Here is a 23,842-nt window from a genome sequence, read left to right on the forward strand (position 1 = left end):
TAGCCCACCAGTTGTCCAAAAATGTGCATTATGTCTGCCCCCTTGAGGAGAAGGAAGGAAGATACTATGCCCCGGTACAAGTACAGGGGCAGGGTACAATTTTGGCACTGGTGGACACTGGATCCCAAGCTACCCTTCTGTCCAAAAAGGCCTTTGATGAACTAAATGCAGGAAGGGGGAGAATTACCGTATTCCTCTCACCTCTCTTCCTGGACAACTGCAGAACTTTGACGGGAAGGAAATTCCTGTTGAGGGGACTGCAGATTTGGACATCAAAATTGGGCGACACAAGGTGAAACACCCGGTCATAGTAGTGACTCCAGAGGGCACCCCTTGTTTAATAGGGAATGACCTCCTAAGAAGGTTGTCACCCCTAATAGATTGCGTAAACAAGGTCCTCTGGACCCAGACTAGCCGACCAATAAAATTAAAACAGAGTGTCAACCATGTTAGTTTAAACGGCACCTGCCACGTGGTTGAACAAAAATCTGACCAAGTAGAATTTCACTTCCAGAACAACCAAACTCCAGATGTGACAGTAATAGCAGTAGGACAACAGACTGGTGATGGGGGGGTCCTCTCTATTTCGGAAAATCAGCATTCCTTCCAGTTTGAGGTGGTATTCCACACTGGAAGGAAACACTCTGAAATTCTTTACCAATCCACAATCAGACATTCCCACTCCTATAGTCCAGAAAGATGTGAAATCAGCTCAGAGCCTGGCTGATATTCAGCAAATTGGAGAGCAGTTGTTCATCCCTGTTCAGTTAAATGATGGGAAGGACTCTGTTCTCGCTCGAGTGTGTGTGAACAACGGTAAGAGCTTCATCAGCAAAGCCATGTTCCGCCAACTCCCAAAAGATCCACCCATTCCCACATTCAAACTGATAGACAAATGGGAAATGGACCTGGAAGCACCTAATTCCAAACATCTCCTGCCAATTAGGTGTATGCTCAAAATCTCCATTGGCAACAAGAGCATTGTCCATAATTGTTGGGTCGTGCGAGACGTCACTGCCGCCTTTTACTTAGGCAGTAACATTCTCAATCGCTTTGCCATTAGTTTGGACCTAATTAACTTCAAAGCTTGGTCCCGATTAGCGGATAATCCCATGGGCTTTGATGATCCAGAAAAAGGATTTAGGTCAGCTCAATTGCTACCTTATGCAGTTGAAATTCAGCTCAAAGAGGAAGTCACCATCCCAGAAAGGACCCGACAATTCTCCCTGGAAGTGAAATTTAAAAGAGGAAAAAAATTGCAGAACCCTGATGCTTATATTCATCTAAATGCTTCTCTCCAACAGCAAGGGTTAGGGGTAAACCCAACACCATTAGTCAACATAGAACATGACACCATTCCAATAGAGGTGGATAACAGGGACTTAAAAAGTATTACTCTAGCCGCAGGCACCATTATTGGAATGGCGATTGATGACCGACATTTCTCCATTGATTTAGGAAATGAGCTGTTAGGACCAATCCCCAAGGACTGTTTTGAAAGTGACAGTGAGGACAATACAACACCAGACAGGATTTTCACCCGGCATGGGGGGAACTTCCTGGTGTACACTTCTTGCCCTTATGGTAAGGAAGATGTGACTTGTGACTTCAGGGGGGATGAGGTGATTTTCCAGGTCCATGATGGCTGCCTTTCCCACCTGAAGCCTCCAGTCCAAATCAGCACTCTGACCAGGGACTTCTCCACCCAGCTGGAGGAGGCGGCTGAGATAGCCAAACCAGAAGTCTTTCCAGGCTTCAGGCAGATGGTGGAAGAGAGAGTCAACCTAGCTTATGCCTGTGTGACTCTGGAACAGAAGCAAAAGTTGAAACAAGTTTTCTTGGATTTCCAAGATCTCTTTGCGGTAGACTCATATGACTGTGGTCGCACCGACATCCACACCATAACAATTCCCACGGACCCTGGAATGACTCCAGTGTTTGTGAAGCAATATCGCTTGCCTCTCGCATCCATGGAGTCCCTTACTGAAATAATTAAGAACCTTGAGTCCCGGGGAATAATCCGTCCAGTCCACAGCACTTTCAATAATCCGGTGCTGGGAATATTGAAGCCAAACGGCCAGTGGAGACTCTGCGCCGACCTTAGGGAGCTCAACAAACGGGTCCATACTTCCCGAAGGCCTCTGCCCTACATTGACCCAGGGCTGGCCCAGAACCAGGGGTCACAGGTATTCACAGCAATAGACCTGACCAATGGATACTGGAACGTGCCTGTCAGTAGGGAGGACCAATACAAACTGGCTTTTACCTTTGGGGGCCAGCAGTACACGTGGACCCGGACTCCCTTCGGATACCTCAACTCCGGCAATTAATTCAACATTTTCCTACATAAGGCCATGGCCGACCTGGGTGCGAGGGTTAACCTGGCTTATGTAGATGATGTCCTCATCAAAATTTCATATGTGGAAGAACACATAGCGGTAGATCCGTTATGTTCTGACACAGTTGAGGGCCGCCGGAGCAAAACTTTCCTTTCAGAAAGCACAGTGGTGTAGAACCTGTGTTAATTTCTTGGGGCATGAGATTACTCCTCATGGTCTCCGTCCCCAAGAAAAGAAAGTGGAAACACTCCAGAAATTGAAAGACCCCACAACTCTGCAGGAACTAAGGAGCCTCCTTGGACTGACTAATTACAGCAGAAAGTTCATTGAAGGCAACGCAGAGATCACTAGACCCCTGATTCATTTCTTGAAGGGGGGGGTCAAGTGGGAATCGGGTCCAGAACAATCCGAGGCAGTAAGACAACTCAAAAGAAGCCTCTCACAAGCGCCTTGCCTAGCTTACCCTGTCAGAAACAAGGAGTTCTTCCTGGAGACGGGGTTCTCTAATACTTGCTTGACGGCAGTATTATACCAAAAGCATGACAAGGTCAATAAAGTAATCTCCTATGCGAGCAAAACTTTATCCTCTGTGGAGGAAAAATTCAACGATTGTTAGAAGGCACTCCTGGCAACGGTGTGGGCATTGAAGAATTACCGCCCTTTTATCCAGGGGGAACACATCATAGTGGAGACTCCACACCAGCCTCTGCAATATCTCCAAAGTGACAGAATCCGGGCCGGAAATGTGAGTAATTCCCGAATTACTTCCTGGATTCTGTCAATGAAAGGCTTCCCTGTGGAGGTCAGATATGGCCAAAACAAGACGAGTGCCCTCGCGCAAGGTCTGGCTGACTTGCATGATTGTGCCAGAGAAAACTGTCTCGAGGACGAAAGTCTAAAAATCAAGGACAACATGGAGGCATACCTTAATTCCCCACACAAAGTCTTTGAAGAAGACAAGTGTAAGGGAATGCCCACTGTCTATGTGGATGGATGCTCTTACCATGTTGACAAAGACGGGGAGAAAGAACTGGTGGCTGGCATAGGGAATGCATGGGTGAAGGAGTTCCCAGAACCTTCCGCTGGATACAAAATTGGTCCCAGAAGTAGTCAGGTGGCAGAATTGATGGCTGTGCATCAGGCCATCCTCACTGCTGTCCAATATCAACTCCACGAACTGGTCATAATCACAGATTCGGATTATGTACGGAACTGGTTCGTGGAGCACCTGGTTAATTGGAAAACCAGAGGCATGTTATGTGCTAATAACAAACCCCTGAACCATGGGAAGTTAATCCAAAACATAGATGATCTGGTCACATCGAATGGGATGACCATCTACTGGAAAAAGATCAAGGGTCATTCCAAAGTAGAGGGACCAGACAAAACTGGAAATGACTTAGCTGATCAGCTGGCCAAAACCGGGGCCATCCAAGGGGATCTAATAGAAATAGAGTTCCTGTTGGGGGAAATCCAGGTCACTGCAATCACTAGGTCCCAGACAAATGCTCACAATGATCTTTCAACTGCCCAATGGAGCAAGGAGACCCCTGATGCTGATTTGATTACAGTTCAGAAGGGGGATCCAATCATTGGTAAGTTTTACCAACACCTTGAGGACCCTGAGAACTTTCCCCTGACGGATACCGATTACATTGGGAAAGAGGACCTAAGAGTGTTGATGAAATGTCCAAAAATGTTCCGAATCCAAGACGGTTTGTTGGTAAGGAAATCCCAAGCTGGCCATGATCAGTGGGTGGTTCCTACCTCATTCCGAAGCCTGATGTTAAGTCACGCCCATGATGCAGCCACCGCTGGTCATAGGGGGTTTCACACAACACTGGAAATCTTAAGAGAGGTTGCATACTGGCCACACATGGGGCAGGACCTCGACCAATACTTGAAGGGGTGTCTTGTGTGTGCACAATTTCAGCCATCATCCCTCACACACCGTGCGCCTCTCCAAAAGAGGGGGATGACACTGCCATGGTCAGATTTGCAAATCGACTTTGTAGGTCCTGTGATTCGCTCGTCTAGAGGAAACAAGTACATGTTGACCGCTACATGCTTGTTTACCAAGTGGGTGGAATGTCTCCCAGCCCCAAACTGCAAGGCAGAAACGCAGCTGCCCTGATGATTAACCACATCTTTTCCCATTTTGGTCTACCTCAAAGGATTGAGTCAGACAGGGGTTGCCACTTCACCAGTGAAGTAATGACAAAGATGTGGGAGATACTGGGGGTTAAAAGGAAGCTACACATTGCTTACAGGCCAGCTTCTTCTGGAGCAGTGGAGGGATATAACCGAACCATTGTGAGCATATTAAAAATGTTTGTGGCAGATTCTGGGCCAAGTTGGGATATCCGATTACCTCTGGTCCTAATGGCCATCAGATCTACCCCTTCATCTGCAACTAAAATGTCACCATTTGAGTTGATGACGGGGCGCAAGATGGTGCTTCCCCAGCATTTGCTCTACAGGACTCAAGAGCAGACACTGATAAATACCTCCACAACTCATGAGTATGTGGAGAATTTAAGGAAACACCTTCAACATGCTTTTGCCTATGCTCAGCGGAATCTAGAAAGATCAGCCGAGAGCATGAAGACCCACTATGATTTAAAAACGACCCAAAAGGAATATAAGGTTGGTGATCGGGTCTTTCTATACAATTTCCAAAGGAACCAGGCCAAACAGCGAAAATTCTTGCCTTCATGGAAGGGACCGTTTGAAATTATAGATAAAATCTCTCCTGTGGCCTACAAGATCCGCATCCCCAAAGGCGGTTTGGCAGAGGGGGAAGACAAGTGGGTACATATAAATCAGCTAAAGTGTTGCCATCCCAGGCACACTCTGCAACAACTGGAGGAATCCACTGGAATCCCAGAGGGGGCCGCTCCAGAGTAATTCAGTTCCAACCCTAAAATATTCCACATATAGCATATAAAATTCTGTGATCCTTGTATATGTATATATGTTCTTGTCTCCTAAGTTAAAAAAGAAAAATGTATATGTTCATATCTTCTGATTCATAAAATGTATATGTTTGCCACACCATTAATAGTGGTGGAAAAATGTCTAGGAATGTGTATTGCCGCTTTGCTTTATCATTCTAGGAGAGATGAAACCATGGAGACTGACCAAGGAGGACGACCGGTGACCGGGAGCAGAGACCCGAGGGGCCCGGGGTACCGCCCAATATTCCCATCAGGACCGGCGAGGAGAACCGATCGATCCAACTGGATGGGGGAAAAGATGCTGAACTGTGCCATCTACCGGAAGAAGATGAGGAGAACATCCCAGATCTTGCGAGTTCCATCTGAGAAAGGACAGAATGGCCTTCGCAAGAGGGGGGGCTTGTGGGATGTTTTTACCCATGCATCCAAGCCCTACAATAAAACTGTGCAGTACTGGCATGGAAAACATCATGATGGCCAGAACTCCCCAGAGAGTGCACAGGGAAAACATGAAGAATAGGCTGCCACCCATTTTTGCCTATGTTGTGAGCACAGGAGGGCACTGCCTAAAACCACCAGTGGGCTACACACACAGTAGCCTGAAACGATTGGGAATGGCAATGCTGATTGCCAAAAAAAGCAACTCAGAACTGTGGGGAATTCATTTTCTTAATCCCAAAAATGGTTGCATTACCAGTACTCACCACTATCAGAAAGCCGGTGTTTTAAAACCACCAGACTTTTGTGTAAAACTGAACAAATGAAACTAAACCAGACCAAGGAAAGACTTGCTAAGAGGTGGATACAATGTAAAACTATATTCTGAAATGACTTGAAGGAAGTAATTATTTAATGTATATGTAAAAATTGTCAGTTTGATTTGAATGTAGAAAACTGGGAACAAAAAGTTACATTTAGCTGAAACCTGGCTTAATGAAACTGGATTCTGCCTGACAACTACCCCCGACAGGAGTTGAAACCTGCTCAGCCACTCCCCTTGCCAAAAGGAGTTGTCACCTCTCTGATTAGATTAGGGGTGGAGCAGCTGGGGACTACAGGGAGATGAACAAAGGCCTGTCCTGGACTCAGGCAAATGTTATATTGGGGGGCCGTAAAGTGGCTTCCTCTTAGGGGAAACTGGGAGGGGAAGTGCCTCTGCTAGCAGCTGAGCTTGGGGGAAGTGGATAAACCAGTTATTTCACCCTGTGATGTGGGAAGTCACACCCCTTTTGACCAGGGCATAATTTTAAAAAGATAGATAACTCATAGTGCGGACTTGTCAGAATTATATGAGTAATATCATTATTTTTGTGATTTTTCTGTGAACATTTTGAGAGGCGTTAGGACCCTGTGGTGTATTCTGGGGGGTTGCTAGCGGAAAATAGGGTCTCACTCCAGATGTCTGCATGTTAAAAATCTGACACTTCATCAATTAATGTCCATACTCCTTGCGCACATGTGTGTAATTTTGGGTAAATGTCCGATATTGCAAAACCAGTTAAAAAGCGCAAAATGTTGTCATTTTTTAATGCAAGCCCCCAGGAAGATCAGAGGCGGACAAGCATGGACCATAAGGAATATATAATGTGTACATGTCATTTCAACAAATTGTGTATCTGGGAAAGATGTATTTGAATCAAATATAGATTTGTGGGCAAACTGACCAGGGGAGGATCCTCTGACCCATAAACAGACCTCATCATGATGACAATCCATTTCCTTCCCCCAATCATGGGAGAGGGGAGAATTGGGCCAATGACAAGTAGAGAGGGGCAGGCTTAGCTAGGCCCAGGCACACACCCATTTTCAGAACACATAAAAAGAGACTGCTGGGGTAGGTAGAGACATTCAATTCCATTTGCTGCGGAGCATGCTGACCGACAACTTCACATCCAGAGATCCAGACTTCAAATCCATCAATCTCCAAAGACCAGAACTTTACTTCAGAACTTAAAGCAAGGGCCTAAACCTACAAACTGAGAACTGAGAACTCTTCTCAGCAGGCCTCAGCAAACTTAAAATCATTTGCGAACTATTCCACAGCCAGGCGAGCTGTTTGAATTCTTTTGCCAAGAACAATTGCCAGAGACCAGACCAGAGATCCAGAGTGACCCAGACCAGAGAGCTGACCCAGATCACTGTGAAGTGCCAAGACCAGAACCGGAGTCCAGTACAAAACCTGACCAGATCTGTGGCGAGGCCCATTCCTGCACAAAATATCTTGTGAGTACCCAGCAGAACTGTGCAGAACCAATCTCTTAGTTAAAATAATCTAATCCAAACTATTTTAACCTAAGTAGAACTGCCTCCTAGAAATCGTGTCATCTGTCATTTTTAAAGCTGCACAACTGTCACCTGTCAATTCTGCAGCTGCAAGCTGTCATCTGTCATTTTGAGTTTACTTTAAATCCGAAAAACGATCTTTCCAAAATCGTTCATATCTCGGGAACCGTTTGTCCTAGGAACTTGGTTTAACTTTCCTCTGAAAGCTTAGAATCTCAGCTTTCCAACAAACCTAGAACCTTTTACTTTTGCCGTAATCACGATTCACGCACTCGCGAATTTTGCCGCAATTTGCGATTTGGCCTGATTTCTTTACCTGTAAAAAGATAGCAGCTTTTTGCTTTCCTCTGCTAAAAATGTGTTTGCCTCTTAATAACCATCCCTGAATCATTGCTAAAGTGAGCCTGAGCTCATCCCAAGTATCTCTCACTCACCCTGAACCTCCTAAAGGGAACTAAAAGCATTTTCAGCATATTTCTCACTTCATTGCCACCACATTCAAAGCACTTGGGCCTGTGTTTTAAAACTCATACCGGTTTCCTCTAAGCTTGCTGGGGTGGGAATTGAATTTCGTATTGTATTTGATTGCATTCCTGAGAACTGTGTGTGTTACTTCCATCTCCTTCCATTTCTTATATTGCATAGGGGAGGGGGGAGAATTGCCGGAGAAAAAGTGATTATCTTATTTTTTGCTAAAATCAAATCAAGTATTTCTGTACTGCATATTATTCCTCATTGCTTTTCCCTTGAAATCACAAAAGTATTTTTGCTACTTTATCCATCCTATACTAACTCCTCATTGATTATAAAGAAGTGTGCTAGTGTCAGATTACCCATTGTTGATTAACATTATATTTATAAGGGCGATATCGATTATTAATTTATTATAAAAGCGTGGTATCTATATTTTCTTTTATTTCTCAAATAAACCTTTTAAACTTGCAAAACAGAACTACTTCTTGGCTCAGTGGGGTCAGTGGGATTCTAAGAGAGGGGTGTTATATAGGGGTAGTCATCCAGAACTCATAAACTGGACATAAAGATATATCAATAAGGGTTTCCATTCAGTATCCCAGACTAGGCATCGACTTAGCTGTAGTGTTGAATTGAATCCTCTTACATATTAATTTTGTATCCGTAAATTGGCAGAAGGGAAGTTAGCTTAGAAGGCCTATTATTATTCAGCAATATATACATGTATATACCATTGACTATGCAAATGGATGTTTGTGTGTGATAAATAGTGAGGTTCAAGCTGGCAGGTTAATTTTATTTTCTGGAAAAGCCGCCTGTGATTTTGTTGTACTGTGGTTACTTCCCCTACATAAAGCTTGGGAACCACTTAATTAATTTACATAAATACATTCAGGTTTTGATCAAACTGCCTGTTTCTTGCCCAGAACTGTAGGTTAGGAGTGTATACTTGGGGGTATTAGATCATCGTGCACGCTTAGTGTAGAATCCATACATCAGAAAATATATTGTGTCCCTCCTGTGGTGCCCAGTTATGGAATTCATTTACCTTTACTGTATGTACAGATTTCCATTTGCTCCTAGGTAGCTTTTTTCAGTTGCATTAGAGCACTTGGGGTAGGGATAGAGTTTAAGGGAGACAAGTACAAATATGTCCCTGTACCCACAGAGTGTAAAAAGGTATTTGGTTTTTTGTCACTCTCCTATCTCTTGCACACGGTTTCTCCCACCAGATCAAATAAAAACAAGTTGTCTTGTGGCTTGCCATACTATGCCACCTTCCTAAGTGCATTGCTCCATATCAGTTGTCCAAATATCAGCCAATCGCCAACACAACCATTAAGTTAGCAAACTTTTGTGATGTTTGTCTATCAACAACTGAAAAAGCAGGTAGAAACCAACAACCCCCTTCACGAGTCCCAACATGGATTCCGAAAAATCAGGGGAATGGAAACTGTGCTCTCCTTTATCTTTATGACTTGCTGAAAACATTGCCGACACTAACATGTCAAGTGCCCGCATCCTGGTGGAAATCCCTATTTAATTTGACACTATGGGCCGTGAAATTTGGATGAAAAGACTGAAGGATGTTTAATTAAAAGTAACAGTTTTATGCTGGATCACAGCTTTCCTCATTGACAGGATGGAAGCCACACACCGTCCCCTTTACAGTCATACCCTCACCTGTGGAGTAACACAAAAATGATTTTTCCCCTTTTTTTAACTACACAGGTGATACCCAACTCATATATAAACTTACAAATAACTATTGCTCATATAAAGCAGATGTTAGCCCATGTCTTGTGCATGTCGACTCGTGGATGTTCAAAATCCTGAAAATTAACTGAACCGATAGTTTGCAGCACAGGAAACACAAGCCCCACACCAATTGTTTGTACTGAAAAAATTGGACCCTGTCCACAACCAACAACAATAGCCAAAAACCCAAGGCAGCTGAGAGCACCATCACATTTTTACCGCGGGTAAACACCATTTTGGAAGCTGCTTCTTTCACCTCTGATCTGGCACATCACACTTTACCTGACCTTTCGACACAGAAACATTACAGTCATGGCTCTGTGCTCTGCAGGCTAGAATACAACAACCTCTGCTTGGGACTCCCTGATACCTCACTGAACAGACTACAAAGGGTGCAAAACATGGCCACCCCACGGCTTCTGAAAGTTTAAGGATATACATATAGCACCCTAGCCCTCCAAATGCTCTGCTACTTCCTGATCAAATGAAGGGTAAACATTAAAGCCATATTCATTGCACACAACTGCTTACATCGGATAAGGACATTCATTCATTACAACCAAACAAAGCACTATCATTCAGTAATGCAGCCTTAATAACAGTGCCGCATTTCAATCATAACTGCTGCAGATGATTGCTCTACTCCTTTCCATGAACCAAGCTTTGGAACCCCATGCCCAGATGGCTGCAGACAGATGAGACAGAGACAATCTTTCTAATCTTCAGAAAACCCCTAAAATCTTGGCGATTCAAATGCTACAATAGCAAGAAACCAAAAAGACCTGCAGAAACCTAAGCATCTCGGACCAACCTCAACCCAAAGGCATCCCATCTCTGAAGTATCTACCACCTGTAAAAAATGGGGCACATGGCCACACATTTGTTAGGTCTGCATGGCTCAGTTCTTTTTACTTCATGAATAAATAGCATGTACATGGACTCAAAGATATCGTGGTGCAGCCAGAATAACAAACTCACAAACCTGGACATACAGAGACAGGAACCTCGCAAACGAACATGCCTCATGCCCATGCACAAAGCCAAGGAAGCTGTAAGATCAGTCATGTTGGTCTCCCTGTACCCCCAATTGTACAGAACCAGAACTCTTCATCCTGATGCTCAAGAACCCAACAACGTTGCCACACCATTTGAACAGTAGGATGGAACTGGAAATGTTAATTCCAGCCTTCAAAAGGCAAACGCTTGAGTCCATGTGAACTCATTCCCATTCCCTACCCCAAAATTGACTCATGCCTCCATCTGCTACAAACTTATACTATTCAGATATTCAACCCTCACACACAACAGCGACCTGCCTACATTAACCGACCATTTCCACCGCCCATATCTGCAGTTATATTGATTGCTCTTGTGTTCTTCCCTCTAGATGAAGTATATAGCCAAGTGTCACCATTTCACACCAGGCAGAATCCAACTGGCACCCGGGCCTCTGGTACATCTGTCCTGCACACATGGATACATCAACGTCTATTTCACCAACACACACTTCCCCCTTTTCTTGCAGAGCCACATGCATCAAGTCCACCAGAATGGCAGAGGTTACCTAGATTGCACCACCTTACATTACATGACATGCATTACACTTACGGCAAACTGAAGTCTCTTTTCTGTTTCCACCTTACCATACCCCCACTTCCATTGCCTTTCAAATGTTTGAATGTAATACTTGGTTGTCCTGCCGCTCAACGCTCTCTGTCTCTACATCCGTAATGATCATCGCTCTCTGCTGGAGAACACAACACAGAGATTGCACTTGACAGCAACTTCTTCAGACTGACCTAATGGAGCCGCTACGGGTGAATTGCTACATTCCAGATAGAGACACCTGACCCAGTCGGGATGTGCTGGCACAGCAGCCACCACTCCACCACTTCCCACGGGTGTGAGGAAATGTCGGGCTAGTGCCGCAGCATTGGTACCTCCAACAGAGACACAAGCCAGATGATGGGGGTGTGGGGCCTCACTTCTCTTTCTGGCCGGTGGAAATCGTGAGTAAGTGCTGGCAGTTGGGCCCTATGTTCTTTGAGTAGGAAGCGGTGCCTGTGGAAATCTTGAGGGCGTGGTGGCATTTGGGCCCCTCCTTTATGTAGCAGGAAGAATCTGGTGACAGAGCATTATATAGTCGCTCTCTCCGCAGGCAGTGGCATCCTTTTAAAGGAAAGGCAGCAATAGACATCATAAATTGTCCATATCCCTCCCTAATGTCATTTTCAAAGAGCGTCACCTTGCGATTTTAATATAAATATTTACATTGGAAGATATATTTTCTCGGAGCTTTACGCAAGCTCTCAATTCAATGCATTACAGTTTAATGCCTATTTTCCAGTTTTTAATTCACCAGTAGCTCGTGTTTCAGCAAGATAAAACGCTAATCTATCTGTGAAGACAATAATTCATTTTCTATAAAAATAATAGAGCGGAAAAGAAAAGTATATTCACAAATGGTCTTGTTTCAGACAATGTTATGGGACCGAACTGGAATCCGCATGGAATTGCAGCCTTGCCAAGCACTTAAAATACAGCGGATTATAGGGTTGGGCTGTTGGTAGATATCGAATAAGAGCGTTTTTGTTGATATAAAGCTGTTTTTTTTACAGGTTCTTCATTTGCTGAGAACACAATAATCAAATTCATATTCAACCCAGTGCCTCCTAAAGCCATCAGCAGAAGTGTTTGTCATATTTCAATCAAAGCAAAAGCCAGACAGCCAGTTTTATACGGCGCAGTCCCTACATACTCGAGGACCAGAATTAATGAATTAGCTATTGATTAAATTCCACTCTAGCAAATCCACCATGGCAAATAAATGAACTACCCAGGGCACGTGTAGGCCATGGCCAGACATGTCAGGGCAATCGATCAGCTGTTAGTGTTCTTTTGGGATATAAGACCTGCTGATGTTAATATGACACGCAGGGAAAGGGCTGTGTGCTCTCTGGCTGAGCAGATAGCAAATTGTCAAGCTATTTTTCATGTTTTTGTATTCACATCTTTTTTCTAAAAAAAAATGATGGAACATTCTGGAATAACTAAAAACACGCATAAAAGTTGCATAGTTAGGCCAAGCGGACACGCACAGTGGCAACACTGACCTCTGATGTTTACTTTTTTTTATTTTCACATATATGTAGCACCCAAACCCAGAGATTTCACGGCGCTGGTACATAGTAAGTAGGTAATACACAAAAGGTCAAAGTGCAAATTATGCATATTTGTTAAATGACCAAGTTTTCAAGAGTTTTCTGAATGCAAGCTATGGTGGTTCCTTTGTGACGCGGCCGGGGAGGGCGTTCCATAGAGCGGGTGCAGTAACACTGAAGCTAGAACACTGATTGGACTTTAATCACAGAAACACTGCCATAAGAAGGTTTGTGTGGCTACAATATCAAATCCACATGTTACCCGTTTCATTTTCTACTAGAAGAACAAGCTGCTTTTCTTCATAAGTAATAGAACCATTTTTGGAAAATGGTTTACAAAATAAACTATAGGGTTGCGGCTATGAATGAGATGAGAGTGGTTGTGATAAAAAGAAACATTTGCAATTCATGGTGCACATGTAAGGCATAGCTAAACGTATGAAAGGTGTACTTTGTGCTTCACCTCGCGGGAGGTGAATCTGTATATTTGTGCCGTATTGCATTATCAAAAGAGTACTCTGCACTTAAGTATCACATGTTGTAACTATACTTCTGCATTGTGCACATACTTACCAAAAAAGCTATGATGCCAGCAGCATAGATGTTAATTTCCTCTGAATGTGACTTCCGTGCAGAGCGCCCACCTCAAGGTGGAGTGCAGCAACCGATCATCCGGCAGTGCGTGGTGCAGTCCACCCGACCTCTTATGGTCGGGTGAGGATCTACTCCATGGACATGCACTGACATGCAGAATTTGCAGAAACATTATCACATACCCCAAAATGTTTCCTCACCAGGGTGGCTTCAGTTTCACACTCATAATGTACCTTGTGTTTGTGTTCCGACCTGAAAGAACGTGTGTTTTATTTTTTTGCTCTTTTGAACTGTGTACAAGCTGCACAAGCAATTTATTTCTGAGTGGCACTGCGAGCGAGTCGCGCTCTTGCCACTAGTCACATGCTTCCAGGAGGAGGCAGGATCTGTGTTGCTCCCGTGCTCAATCACGTGACTTTGGTACACTATTTGAGCCACCTGAAGACGCCCGAGTGGTGCTTTGTGTTCCGACCTGAAAGAACGTGTGTTTTATTTTTTTGCTCTTTTGAACTGTGTACAAGCTGCACAAGCAATTTATTTCTGAGTGGCACTGCGAGCGAGTCGCGCTCTTGCCACTGGTCACATGCTTCCAGGAGGAGGCAGGATCTGTGTTGCTCCTGTGCTCAATCACGTGACTTTGGAACACTATTTGAGCCACCTGAAGACACCCTTGTGGCGTTAAGCCCGGCTGGAGACAAGCCTATTGGCTGTTGTGCGGCTGTTTGGCGCTGGGGCGCCATATTCAGCTGTGCTATCTGGAGTTCGTATCACACGCTTTATCAGCTCGGCGAGGATATTCGCCACCCACAGGTACTATAAGCCGCGCTCTATTTTACATGTATAGTATACGGGAGACTGCGGGAGAATATAATCTCCTTTGAACCCATAAGTGAATTTGATAATCCAACAATATAGGTATTCTGTTCTATCAATCCACGTAATTGACTATTGAGTAACTTGTTCTGTGTGAAACACCCTTTCTCCCACGGTTATATATTTTTAATCTCTCTATTAGGACTTTAAATTAAGTCTATATGCCTCCTAAAACACGTGGGGCAAAAGCGTCCTATAACCTGAGAAAAGGTAGGACAAACCATCTTCATATGCCTACTAGCAACGATAACGGGGGTGACAGCCTGAAATTTCCAGTAAATGGGGGAGCCACCATTTCGGAGCTATTCAAAAAAATCCTTCCTGCATGTATTGACGATCAAACTGAGGAAAGGTTACCGGCAGCACATAATGGAAGCCGACCATTGGATATTACGATCTTTGACGACATCGATAATAATTCATTATTAGACTTATGCCTGTCCATACAGAAATCTATGGCTCCTCCACCTAATTCTGAAGAACAGGGGACCACTGTGATGGGGACAGCCAAGAAAGCTACACGTATTACAGTGGAGGCACAAGTTTTGCAACCCGCGAGTTCCTCTCCGAGAACCATATGTTCTGGTCGATTATCTGAATCACCAAACCTTTTGATCGATTTAGACGAGCAGGGGCAAACCAAGGCTGACCAATCTAACGAGCTTTCTCAGCTTAACTCGGTAGCCATTACCGAGATACAGGCCTCCTTAGTTTCCCTTCAATTTGCGCTAAAAATTCTCCTTAAATTATGTGGGAGAATACATGTGAACACAGTCCTACAGCTGAATCTTCCCACTCCGGATGTAGAATACGAAGGAGCGCTTGCAGAGGCAAAGGAGCCCGAGATGCCGGCTGGGCTACCTAATGCTGAGGAGGCTATACAACCCACAGGCGAAGAAACTATCCATCTGACTAAGAAACAGCGCAGAATGGCAAAAAGAGCAGCCCTAAGAAATGTCCCTGTAGAGACGGCCTCCCCACTCCCTGACACAGCAATTCCCCAGCAGAAATTGAAAAAGGCAAAAAAAAGGGCATTCAAAAGAAAGAACAATCGAAATAAAGGCCGGGGTACACTCACTAGCTGGATATTAGAGGAGAAAGCTAAAGAAATCTCAGCTGTGAGTAATGCGAGCCAAGACTCCATTCTTACAGACAATCATTCTGCAGTTAATCAATTTTCTACTCCTCAAAGGAACAATTCTAATAGTTCATTTGAAAGTACGGACACTGAAAGGGATATTCAGATACCGGTGAGGGAAGAGAACAGAGAGGAAAACAAGACCTGCATTGTGAAGAACCTAAATCAGCAATGTCGTGATAAATGGCTACCTCGTGCAGCTATGCTCGAGAAACTCCACTTAATACCCCAATTAAGAGTCATCAGATCTGAGGATTTTTCCTTTGTGGAGCCTTTATGCACCACTAATCCTAACGTGACAGCATTGCATTGCACGGTCCTGGCCTCGGCTCAGCTCATTCGTAAACACAGAGTCAACTTAGCGCAGGTAGGACTAGGAGTAGATGTGAACCCAGACGATGCTGACCCCCAGATCAAAGATGATCCCAAATCTATTAAAATTGATAATAAAACTAAGTTGCCTTCCCTCACTGGAAACCAAGTGCAAATGTGCGACATTCAGAACACTCTCAAGTGGCTTGCGGAAGCTTTGCCATTGGCAATAAATAGACCCTGAACTTGCTCCTTACTATCCTGGAATAGCAGGGGTTTTAAGCACTTTACTGTAACTAATGGGTCATTATCTTTTATTATGGATTATTCTTTCTTTATGTTGCAGGAAACTTGGTTAATTGCACCAATCATAATAGATGGGTATAAATTGTACCAGACCTATGCCAAAAAAGGTCCGATGGGGAGACCTTTTGGGGGACTGATGATAGGGGTAAGAAAATCTATAACATCCAGAGAAATAGCTACCGATTCGGAGGATAACATCAATGCGGTGGAGGTGGTTATTCCCCTTAAGAATAACTGGACTAAACTTTTGTTGGTCAACATATATAACCCCTACGATGCATCAAAGAGCGATCAAATAAAAGATAAACTGCATGATCTTTTTATCGAGTGGACCAATGAATGTCAAAATAGTTTCATTATCCTTGCTGGGGATTTTAATTGCTCTATGAAAGGGGATGGATGTACGACTAATAATAAGCGTTTACACCCGCACCCCCTTATGTCTCAAGATCTCAGCGACGCTGAAGGGGAGAAGTGGCTGTGTTTTATGAAAAGTTGGGAATTGGAATGCCTGAACGGTCGAACTATGAGTGACCGACCGGGACATTCCACGTGGAGAGCAGGTGTTGCTTGTCGCACTCTAGATTACTGTTTCATCAGTCCTGAAGTGGCATCCTTAGTCAATGACATGGTAATAATAGATAATGATTGAGTGATCACAGAGGCTTAAGTCTAAGTTTGGATTGTGCTTTTGATTTTCCCCCAAGAATAGCTTTAGGAAGTTTGCTGGTTAACCATGCCTGTTCGCGATTAATATGGTCTGAGGAAAATATATTTAAAGCTTGTCATGATTGTGGTGAGTCGAATAATGATTACTATACTAAGTTTGTCAATTGTACAGTTGAAGACTTAGAAGGATGGATTTATAATTTTACAGCTAAATATGTAACAAAAAAATCATTATTTGTCATTAAAGAACGGGGCGCGACTGAGGTCTATGACAAGACAATTCGGGATGCTAAACGGACCCTGAGAAGGGATATACGTAGAATTAGAACTAACACATATCCTATCATGGATATACATACCAAGGTTAGAGAGGTAAAAAACAGATATAGGTCATGGTTAAAATACTGGAAAAGATCGCAGAAATTGGCTAATTGGCAAAAAACTGTGAGAACTATCTGTTCAAGAAACGCCCAGAACATCTGGGCACTTCTGGGAGAAGCTAGGGGGAACAGGGCAACCCCCCAGACTAACCCAATTGATGCTGAGGAATGGGTTAACTTCTTGGAGACACGCAATGGCACGACGGTAGCTTATCCTGCAATATGTGCTACTACTTGCCATGTCCCTGAGTTGTTCCCTGTTCATCTGGAAGATCTGATAGACAAGATTACCAAACTTAAAGCCTCTCGAGCCCCGGGCCCAAACGGTCTTTCCAATCTTCTTATGAAGAGTAATCCAGTCTTCTGGGCTAATTTTCTGAAAATTCTTTTTGAAAAAGTCCTAAAGGACGGGATAATTCCAGAGACATGGCAAAGAGCAATCTTAGTGCCGGTATTTAAAAAAGGCAACAGGTCTGATTCAGGTAATTATCGTCTGCTCTCCATGTTAGACTGTTCTGGCAAATTATTTGCCTCCTTATTATTGCAGAAATTACAGTTCTGGACAGAGAAGGAAGGGATTCTGGACCGCTTTCAAAGTGGATTCAGAGTCGGTTATTCTACTGTCCAGAATCTTTATATTATGAATAGCCTCAGAGATAAAGCCTTATCCACTAATAACCCGCCTCTGTATGCCATATATGTAGATTTTAAGGCTGTGCTTGACACGGTGAATAGAGAGAAGCTATGGAGGAAGCTTAGGGGTCTGGCATGCCCTGAAGGATTGCTCTATTACCTACAACTATTACATCATAACACTTCTGTACAGTTGAGGCTGGAAGGAAGTGGATCTATTACTAGGGTGGTAGAGCAAACTATAGGAGTGAAACAGGGATGTGTCACTGCACCCATATTATATAATTTGTTCGTCTCAGATATCCCCGAGTGTTTGGGAATTGTGAGTAATTGCCCTCCTAAAGTTGGTGCTCAGCACTGCTTAGTCCTGGCCTATGTGGATGATGTGGTCATTTTTGACCACACATTCAGTGGCATTTTACGCTCGGCTAAGCGGCTCTGGGAATATGCGGAGGAGAACGAACTCACAATCAACCAAACGAAAACTGAATTGATCCTGTATAGTCATGGCAAAGTGAACCGCCCCAGAATGATAATAAGAGGACAGGAAATTCAATATACCAACTGCTATAAATACCTGGGAGTTGAATTTGATTGTAAGGGAAATTTCCATTCCTGTGTTCAAGCCCGTAAAATAAAAGCAGCACAAATAAACTCCATGATATGTCAGTTCTCGCGCAATAAAAGTGGATACTCTGTGTGGGCAGCTCGCCAACTCTACATCCAGTGCCTAATTCCTATGGTAACCTATGGGCTGGAAGCTTTAGTCCACTTAGATCTGGATTGGCTTCAGGTACAGGAGGGTTGTTTTTGGCGTAAGCTGCTGGGTTTGCCACAGGGAATACCAACGGCAATTCTAAGATTAGAGCTTGGCTTACCCTCCTTAAAAGCTCTGGTCTTAAAGAAAAGAGCAGAAATGTACATTAAGGTGCAGGTCACCCCGATTAATCCTCTCCTGAGGACGGTAAAAGAAGACATTGTTGGGAATAAGCAGGTCTATTTTGTGAGAGAAATGACTGTCTTATTTGAGATGATTGAATGGACCCCTAACTGGGGAGATAATTATGAACATCTGAAGGCCCAAATGGCGGAACGTCTTAAAATCTGGGATTGGCAGAATAATTTCAGACATCTTGCGAGTCTTCACAGTTATGGGTTCACATCTTACGTATTATACACTTTTAGTAGGGCACAAAGATATCTAAACCTTTGCCCTTCGAATAATTTGAGATGTTTTCTGTTACTTCTACGTATCAACCACCTCCCTACTCTAACGGTGTTGGGCCCACAACGGGCCATCCCCAAAATTGAGCGTTTCTGTAGGATATGTAAGAACAAAACCTCACTTGAAACTGCGAGACATGTCCTCACATTATGTCCTAGACTAAGCTTAATCTATATAAAACACTACAGCAGATATGTACATAATCTTGACCATATTAAATCTAAAGACTTCTGGAATGTATGTATCAATACCTTGAATCCTAGTCTACATTTGGCTCTATATAGAGTATGGTATATGGTTAAGGGAAAACTTGAAATTTAAAACTTGAAATTTGAAACAGTGGATTAGCCAACCTCCCGGTAAATAACAGAATGAAATGAGTTGCCTTACGAAGTTATGTGAAAACCTAAAGGTGCTTGTGACCCATGAAATTTGTAATAATGAAATGCAAGTGAATATTTTAAATATATTTCCTTTTTTAATTTCACATTCTATAATTGGTTGAGAAATTCTAAGTTGTTGTTTTACATTATTGTAATAAGAATTTATTTTTTAATTTATGTGTAAAGTTTTTGTTTAAAAGACTGTATCACATTAAATAAAAATAAATAAATAATGTACCTTGAGGGACAAACGTGCTGCCAAGAAAAAAGGGTTTTGACATTGCACTCCAATGGGAAATCAAACAAGTTTATGTACAAGTTCCAGTCTTGTCAATACAGTGATCTATATCATTAAATGATATTTTCCTTGTACGTTGTTTTTATGAGTCAGTTCTTTTATTACTTCATAAAAGGCAGTGAAACTCAAAAAGAGTGTCCTGAAGTCAATGCACCTCGGAGCGTAGTCCGCCTTCAGGACTTAACACTGTGTACCACACATGCACGCAATCAAATCAAGGATATTCAGAAAAATCCACATTTGGCCAAATGTACCACAAAAGATAGACACACATGACATGGGACAAACACACATTAAATTGTCAGTTTTCATATCATACATTCCAGCCATTTCATCTTTGCAAATATATAGCTAGATACGCCATTTACCTGCATGCATCTATACGTTTCTGCATAACTGCAAAAGAGAGAAAACAGCAAATGTGACCACACGTTATCTAATTGCATTATCTGTGCCCCAGTTGCTTCCATGATGTATCAAAAGGTTGTTTATTTTACCGGAGTCTTTCTGATAACCTCCTCGAGGTTAATACCCACGCTCTGCTCTTAAATCAGCATTCGGGTACCAAAGGGAATGGGCAAATGGCATATATAGTTATAGGCCCCTGCAGCGCTCTTATTAGGAATAGATCCCTCCTTGTTGAACCGGGTTACCTTTAATGTGAATGTAGGCTGATAAAGAGTAATCTAGCTCGGAGCCGCGGAGCCGTGCAATGTGCATGGCCGCAGACGTACCTGTTGATGTCGCGGGCGGTATGACGTCACGCGTGGGAGCACGTTGTGACGTCACAACCATCCCACGCCCCGAGTGGACCAATGAAACAGTCTGCACGGGTATGACAACATCATGAGATGTTCAGGAAATATTCTTCGCATAATTACCTAATCTTTGGGTTCCAATTTGGATGTGTGAAAACATAAAAATACATAAATGAGAACAGGAGGCAGCCCTCATGTGTAAGCCTGCAATTATATAATCCATAATTCAAGTACCATCCACGAACTAGTTCCTTTGATGCATTCCTTGCCCTGTTTCTTATACCTAGCTTTGCAGTTTAGGATTGTCCAAATATGTGCCAGTGACAATAATAATAATTATTATTTTTTTTTCATTTTGAAAGCGCTCACACATCCCGCGGACATCAAGGTGTAGTTACAGAAATAGTTTGGTTTTTATTTGCATAATTGCATTTTTGTTTTAGTTGCGTATTTATAACATGCTTAAATACCAAGAGGTTTCTAAGCACGGACCCGGGATTCAAACCTGTGTTGCTCCGTGACATTTTGTTTCCAAGGTGAGCACATTGCCACTGAGCTATCCTCCTGGGACGTATGTTGCACCATCATCTGCCGCCTTGTTTGATGCATATTGAGCAGCCATAAACTAAAATGGCCTTCATGGCTAGTGCCCTAATCCACGTTAATGATGCTTTGTGGGGTATATTTTGAACCAGTTGTTTATGATGCATGTAGAACAATCGAACTACAAAGACACAGACACACTGCACCCATATACAAAGAGTTGTGGTTTAATGCTTGTTGCGGTTGGATTTCAAAAGCCAGCCAACACGTGTTTCGAGCTATGCTCTTTCTGAAGGCTAATTATCCATGTATGAAAGATCCAGGCACAATAATTGATCACGGCTACATTGCCCAAAAAAAGGATCTGGAAATGTTCATGAGGGTGAATGCAAACATGCGAAAGTGCCGGTTTGTTTAGTTATTGATTGCGTTCTAGCTGGTCTTGTCGTTACTAATTGATCTCTCAAGTTGGTGCTTCTCTTGTAAGCAAACGTAGGCAGTTCCCGAAACAAATGTTCTACCCCTTTGTCACAAGTTAGGATCCTCCAGTTCTTTTTGATGACGGATTTAATATGCCCCTTTTGGATAGAGTATTTATATACATACACGAGTGCTGGTGATTCCTTCACTTTGTGTGTCACAGTGAGCAAGCCTGCTTGTTTAACTGTAGCCAACCGTTCTCTTGCAGCATTGACCCCCCCAGGTTTATAGCCTCGGGCATAGAACTTCTCTACCATTTTAATTATGTAATCCGCATAATCTTTTGGGTCACTGACAATAATCCTTACCTGTAGCACCTGGCTTGTACATAAACTTTGACTCAAGCTGTGATCACGGGATAGAGAGACTGCTTGTTTGGTCCATGGGCAACCTTGAACCTTATGTCTATATTTCATATCCTTGTGCCAAGGGTTTTGTTTACCAATGTGCTCCAGATAATTATTTTGAATACTGCAGTATTTATACTAGTTAAGAGACTAGAATACTCAAGAAACAGAGTGGTGCCCACCCTATACCAATTTTTGTAACTTCCATATCCAACCCACCTACCAGAAGAGGCAGAATTGTGGAGTATAATGGCCATGAACTGTGGGACAGTCTCCCAACTCAGGTGAAATGTAAAACTGTGCACCTTAAATTCGGAAACGCACAGAAAACATAATGTGTTCATTACATTTTCCCAGTTCAATGAACTGGCTCTGAAAAACAAAAACATGTTACCTTTGGGTAGTCTGGAATGCAACATGGGTGACTACTGTGAAAACTACCACAATTGTCATTGATCATTATTTTATTTCATTCTTTCTCTCTATATGTTCCTTTCCCCAGTTTGAGGGATTGACATCGGGCAAGGGTGATTTATTTTTATTAATAATACAATTATGTTGATAATTCATCTCAAAAACGTGTGGTCAGCTAAACAGACCACCTTTCATTTAACTGCACGACAAAAGCAAATTGCAAACCGGTGCCCTGCTGCACCAATCTCTTGACATGCAGTTCTTGCTCTCCAGTGGCACAGAGTAGGTACAGAGATCACACGCACCCTGTTTGACAGCTGCCGGGACAGCAATATTGCTACAGTCTGATGTATTTAAATCTTCATTTCTGATTCAAAACCTTATTTATTATCAACTACCACTTGGGGGCATGGTGAGCTTGCGTAATAAGCCATTTATCAAAGCCACGCCAGATTTATAGCATACACATGTCAACACTGTGAGCCCAAGCCAGACGTGGACAGGCTGTATGTATTCTCCCTTGATTACCAGTCTCTGCTGCAGCCAGCAGGACAATAGGCAGGGGGAGTTGTCCTTTTGTGATCCTTTGAGTGGCTGGGAATTCCTCTCTCCCAGTAAACTCCCTGCAGGTGTGTCCTGGGAAACAAGCTTTAAAAAGACCTATTCTAAACAAAAAGACAATTTTCACACCAGGGTGTTGCATACCAAAGGACCTTTAAAGTTGCATGCTTGGGAAGGGACTGCCTGTTGGGAGAGCAGTCCTTTCCAAAGTCCTCCAGAAGTGAGGTGAATGCAGAAGTTCCAAGGTAAAGGCAAGCTCTGCTCCCTTCCCATCCTCTAGGCTCATGGTGGTGAACCGCTATTGCACCAAGATCTGTCTCTCTATCAGCTGCACTGGTATACAGGCCCCTCACATGAGGGAAAGGACTCCTGTAGGAGCTAGCTAGAGAATAAGGGGCGATCTTGACCCTGGGCTACTGGATTGAGATCCACAACACCAGACAACGGTAAGCAGCTGGTTTCCTACCTTCTGCAGCATCAAATTGTCATCAAACCAGAGCTAACCATGTTTAAATACCTTTAAAACACCAGATTCGGTGGTGTTGTGTATGGCCCTTCTTTGAACCACTGTAGCTGCAATTATCGAACAGCCCCATTGTACCAACCAGAGGATGTCACCTGTTTGGCTCGAACAACCAATTTCCCTGTGAGCTCCACCAAGAAGGATGGCCCCCTCGTCCACCGTGGGACCCGTAATGCTGCTTCTTCTTCTACTGCAGCATCGGACGAGGCCATGCCAAGATGGCCGCCGAGCTTTCTTCTTTGTTTGCACCGTCCTCGGTGCTTGGAGGCACGTCCTCGTTTCCTGCCTCCTGATTGGCCCCTGCCCTCCTCAAATGCAGAGACCCGGCCTAGCCGTGAGGCGAAGCCGGGTCCGCGCATTTAAGGGCAGCACTTAAGGACTCCCTCCTGTCCTTTCCCTGTCCTTTCCATGGACTTGCCTGCAGCCTACCCTC

At 43.5% G+C, this 23,842-nt stretch overlaps 1 protein-coding gene across 1 annotated transcript in view; it reads right to left on the reverse strand.

Annotated features, from left to right (window-relative positions):
- The window catches only part of USH2A (usherin), a 4,817,015-nt gene that overhangs the window by 1,402,167 nt on the left and 3,391,006 nt on the right, over positions 1 to 23,842 (reverse strand). The window lies entirely within an intron of this gene.

Source organism: Ambystoma mexicanum, chromosome 4q (assembly GCF_040938575.1).
Source record: "Ambystoma mexicanum isolate Mex_15411 chromosome 4q, UKY_AmexF1_1, whole genome shotgun sequence".
Taxonomy (NCBI): domain Eukaryota; kingdom Metazoa; phylum Chordata; class Amphibia; order Caudata; family Ambystomatidae; genus Ambystoma; species Ambystoma mexicanum.